The sequence below is a fragment of the Balaenoptera musculus genome, chromosome 5 (assembly GCF_009873245.2).
Source record: "Balaenoptera musculus isolate JJ_BM4_2016_0621 chromosome 5, mBalMus1.pri.v3, whole genome shotgun sequence".
Lineage (NCBI taxonomy): Eukaryota > Metazoa > Chordata > Mammalia > Artiodactyla > Balaenopteridae > Balaenoptera > Balaenoptera musculus.
In genome coordinates, this window is record NC_045789.1 from 80,144,798 (window position 1) to 80,150,471 (window position 5,674).

The following is a 5,674-nucleotide window of genomic DNA, read 5'->3' on the forward strand; positions in this document are numbered from 1 at the left end:
CTACCCTAGTGAAAAGGAAGCCTGAGAAATATTGTTTTACTGAAAGACAATGTTGAAGAAGAATAGATACGGAGTAAGCTAATCCATAGAATACACTTTACTTTCACTATTTTGAGCACTCAACATCCATGTACATAGTCACCATATGGAAGACAACAATGATAACAAAACCGTTGGGTTGGCCAAAAAGTTCATTCGGGTTTTCCCGTAAGATGTTATGGTAAAACCCAAACGAACTTTTGGCCAACCCAATATATCCTTGTCTAAAGAAACACTATTTTACTGCATAAAAATGAAATCCACTTGCCTTTCCACCTAAAGGTAAGAGATAATGTTTCATTAGTCACTGTATCTTTCTCTGGCTAATGTTCATTCCTCCCTAAATTCAGTTACAGTCCTGTGACACTGTAAATAAGGATTAAATTATATATTTAATAACAAGATTCATCCCCTGAATACAGTTACAGAAGAAAGAGAGAAAAGGGAAAGGGAAAATTGATTAACAAATATAAATATGCACATAACAAATGAAATAACACATTTAACTAGCACCTACATTTCTCCTTTCTGAAATAAGCCCCAAGGCAATAATTAATATTTATAATTTTCTCCTTACCTTATCCCTCCATTTATCCTTGTCTTCATCCAGCAACTCCAATAGTCAGGACGGTGTACTTGATGGACTGACTCAGACATTCTTGATACTACAGTTTGAGTCCTCAAGGAGTTTGCTGGCAGAACTCCCTCCTCCTCAGGAGAGGTTGATCTTCTTCTTAAGCCCTTCAACTGACTGGATAAGGCCCACCCACCTTATGGAAGTTAATCTGCTTTACTCAGTTTACTCATTTCAATGTCAGTCTCATCCAAAAAATACTTTCACAGCAATATCTAAACATGTTTGGTCAAATATCTGAATGCCATGGTCTAGCGAAGTTGACACATAAAAGTAACCAACACAAGTCCACTCTTTATTAGCTTGGAACCTGTGCACATTACATTAACCACACCTAATCTCCAAATAAAGACAAAAGCAAGTTTATGCTTCCACCGAGCATGATACAACTATCCTGCAAACTGTGAAAATGCGCTACCTTTTCCCCAGAAGAGGATGCAAAGTCCTTAGTTCATTACTTTTATTCTTGATATCTTGTAATAACTTAAATACTGTTATAAAATTAATGATACTTAAATACTGTGATATAAAGTTATATTCTATTTTACATGATAGCGGAATAAGAGGAAAGAAAGCAAAGATATATCTATATATGTATATGTATGTGTGTATACACATAAGAAATTTTCATAATAAAATAAGGAAAAATACTCATAACTATTATAGTCATCATTTCTGTAACTTGTTACATGATTGTAGCTGGTATTTATAACTTTTTCCACTACCCATTCTGTATACTCTTCGTCCTCAACTGATCATGGTTCTTTACCCAAACGTACATTCTTAAAGGGTCTGGGTCATTAGTAGTCCTGCCTGAATTGGGTTGTTGTAATAGTTATCCATTGACTTTAATCACAGGGCAAGGTAATGCTAAGAGGTACCCTAAGGGATCTCTGTATTCTTGACATCCTCTTCCTTATTTTCATTGTGTAGTAGCAATCCAATTACCTCTTGGGAGTCAGAATTAATTACTTCAACCACTACAGTAATACTCTTTTCTGTCTGTTGATTCAGAGGCATGAGGAGCCCAAAGTGGCTAGGTGGCAATTTTAACTTCCAGTTTAATGGAATCATTGTCGTGCCTCCTGATAGAAGCCTCCTTCACTTTGGAACTAAGACCTCTAGTTCAGTAAATCATAAGACTACAGGAACAGGAAGTGACTTATTTTACGGGTGAGTTACTAGGGGTAAGAGTGAGTACTGCCACTCCAATTTCCACCCCTTGGTTTCTGGACCCATGCATTGTGGCTATACTGATTTAGAGTGTATACGGCCTTCAGGAAGACATTGCCCTGCCCTGATATTGCCACCTGCTTGGTGGTGTAACTGATTCTTCGAAAGCTATTACACCATTACATTTAATCCAGTGTCTTCAGAATGGTAGGGAACATGGTAAGACCAGTGAATTCCATGATTTTGGACCCACTGTGATACTATTCATTGTGAAGTGAGTTCCTTGATCAGAAACAATGTTGCATAGAATACCATGACAGAGGATAAAGCATTCTATAAGTCAACAGACAGCAGTTTTGCAGGCAGAAGAACAAAATACATGTCCAGAGCAAGTGTCTGTTTTAGCAAGAACAAAGTGCTGTCCCTTCTATGATGGAAGTCTTTCAATGTAAGCAACCTGCCACCTGGCAGCTGGCTGATAACCCTTGTTAATGGTGCCATACCAGAGACTCAGTGTCAGTCAGTCTCTACTAGCAGATCGGTACTCAACAGTGGCTGTAGCCAGGCTGGCCTTGGCAAGTGGAAGTCCCATGTTGCTGAGCCCATGTATAACTCCCATCCCTTCCAACATAACCACTTTGTTCATGAGCTATTGGGCAATGACAAGAGTACCTACAGAAAGAGACTGACATCCAAAAAACAGATCATCCTATCCACTCAATTATCAAAATCATTTTTTTCTGGAGTCATTATTTAGTGAGCATTCACATGGGACACAAATATTTCACATCCTTTGCCTATTCAGAGAGCTCTATCCATATACCTCTTCCCCAGACCTCCTTGTTATCAATTTTCCAAATATGTTTCTTCCAAGTCAAATCATTGTCCATAGCCCATAAATCAGTATATAAATGTCTGCCTGGCCATTTCTACTTTCACGCAAAATGAACAACCAGGAGTAGTCCTTAAAGTTCTGCCCATTGAGAGGATTTCCTTTCAATTGTCTTTTAGGAACATTCCAGAAAGGGGCTATAGTGCTACAGCTGTCCATTTCTGGGTGGTGCCTACATTTCACATAGAAAAATCTGTAAACCAGGCATGACTTTTCTATACTTTTCCATCAACTGATTGTAGGGAACACCCCATGAAGCCATAGGTGCAGATTAGGAGAGAGAACGTAGTGTAGCAGGACTGAGGATCATTGGCATTTGAGCCACTTCTTAATGTAAATTACTTGTGCCTTTAGCACCTGCTTGAGCTTGATCTCATACATACCCCTTCCATTCGATGATGGGGTGCTGCTGTGTATGCCCAACTTTATGACTTGGTGTGTCAGATAACACCCAATTCTTGATAGGAGCTCAGGTTGGAAAGTAATTTGGTGCCCATGGATAAGGCTTCAGTCTTTACTAAGGCCCAGTAAAAGGTCAAGAGCTGTTTCTCAAAAAGATAGTAGTTATCTACAGAGGATGGCAGAGCTTTGCTCCAAAATCCTAAGGGTCTGTGCTACTATTTACTCATAGGGGCCCACCAAAGGCTCCTAACAGCTTCCCTATCTGCCACTGTCACTTCAAACACCACTGGATTTGGTAGATCTTGTGATGCTTGCACAACCATCTGAACCTGTTGCAGAGCCTTAGTTCTTGGCCCCACTCAAAACTGGCAGATTTTTGGATCACTCAGTAAATAGATCAGAGTAGAACACCCAGATAAGGAAAATGTAGCCTCCAAAATCCAAAGAGGCCCACTAAGTGTTGTGCTTCCCTCTTGGCTGTAGTAGAGGCCAGATGCAATACCTCACGCTTCACCTTAGAAGGGATATCTAAACATGCCCCACATCACTGGGCTCCTCAAATTTTCTTTTTTTTTTTGGCTTGCAGGATCTTAGTTCCCCGATCAGGGATCGAACCCAGGGCCAAGGCAGTGAAAGTGCCGAGTCCTAACCACTGGACTGCCAGGGAATTCCTAGATTTGCATTGAGGTATAAGGCCCCTGAATTTTTTTTCAGATTTATTTCCCTTCCTCTGACATACAAATATTTTAATGATAAGTCTAGAGTACTTGCTACTTCTTGCTCAGTAGGTCCAATCAGCATAAATGTTGTCAATATAATGGACAAGCGTGCTATCTTGTGGAAGGGAAAGGCAGTCAAGATCCCTGTGATATAAATTATGACACAGGGCAGGAGAATTGATACACTCTTGAGGTAGGACAGTGAAGGTGTATTGCTACCCTTACTATCTGAAAACAAAATGCTTCTGATGAGCCTTACAGACAAATGGAAAAAAAGGCGTGTGGTAGATCAACAGCTACATACCAAGTACCAGGGGATGTGTTAATTTGCTCAAGCAATTAAATCACATCTGTTACAGCAGGTGCATTTAGAATCACCACCTGGTTAAGTTTACAATAATCCACTGCCATGCTCTCAGATCCATCTGTCTTCTTCATGGCCAAATAGGCGAGTTGAATGGGGATGCAGTAACCATCCCTGCATTCTTTAAGTGCTTGATGGTGGCACTGATTTCTGCAATCCTTCCAGGAATCTGGTATTGCTTTTGGCTTACTATTTTTTATAAGTTGAAGCAGTTCTAATGGTTTCCATTTGGGCTTTCCCACCATAATTGCCCTCAATCCACAGCTCAGGGAACCAATGTGGGGATTCTGCCAGTTGCTACTTATGTCTATGCCAATGATGCATTCCAGAACTGGGGAGATAACTGCAAGATAGGATCAGGAACCTACCAGCACCACTGTGGAATGGTCTTGAGCTAAAACTCCATTGATTACCTGACCTCCATAAGGGCATACTTTGACTGGTGGACCACAGAGATGTTTTGGGTCTCCTGGAATTAGTGCCAGTCAGAACCAATGTCCAGTAATCTCTGAAATTTCTGATGATTTCCTTTTCTCCAATGCACAGTTACATTGGTAAAAGGTCATAGGTCCTTTTGGTGAAGGATGGGAGAAAGAATAATGGTATAAATTTTTGGCAGTGTAGCAGAGTTCTTCAGGGGCACTTGGCTTCCCCCCTTTATTCAAGAAATTTTGGATCTACAAACTTGCTCTAATCTGGGAATTCACTGACAGACCATGACTTTCTTTTTATGATTCAAGTTAGAACTTTGTTCATTTGATCTAGAACCCTTCCCCTTATATAGTGCAAGTAAGAACTTAGGCTTCCTATCTATTTCACTCCTAGAAACACTGTGATCAACTTGCCAGCACCATAGCTCTCTGCACCTCAGATTATTCAGGTTGCTGTGTTGACTCTATTGTCCATTATGGTAATCACACTTCTTTTAATTCTGGCAATTGAGTGCTGCCACCTGGCTCCTCCCACCCTGGGATCCAATTACTCCATTTCATTCATGCTTCTCAATTCAGTGGCAGCAGTTCCTGCTGTAATTTGTGACATACAAGAAAAGCAATCAGAGCTGAAGCTCCGTGAGACTGAGGTGCCCTTCACAAATTTATTTTCACTGTCAAGGTAAAAGGTATGTCCTCTAGACTCTCCTAGGGTGGATCTTAAATGATGAATCCGTTCTAACATTACAATCTTGCTAAGCCGTTGAATCCCTTCCTCTACAATTACCAAGGGAGGTCTGGCATTTTAATTTATTTAGTATGGGTCATCTTTTGGTGTTTGTTTCAGTCAATTCAGCCTAACAAAACATTAGAGATCTTTCTAACACCCTAAGCTGCAACATTAAACCCAGAATCTCTGTTTAATGGGCTCATATTCAACCTGATCCAACTTTAAGTTCCTTCCACCATTATCACATACCCTTAATATTCATTCTTATAGCTATTCCCTGGCTTTCTGTC

At 40.2% G+C, this 5,674-nt stretch overlaps 1 pseudogene; it reads right to left on the bottom strand.

The window, feature by feature from the left end:
* Nucleotides 1–1,835: 1,835 nt before the first annotated feature.
* Nucleotides 1,836–4,699, bottom strand: LOC118895324 (annotated as a pseudogene).
* Between the last annotated feature and the right edge of the window lie 975 nt (nucleotides 4,700–5,674).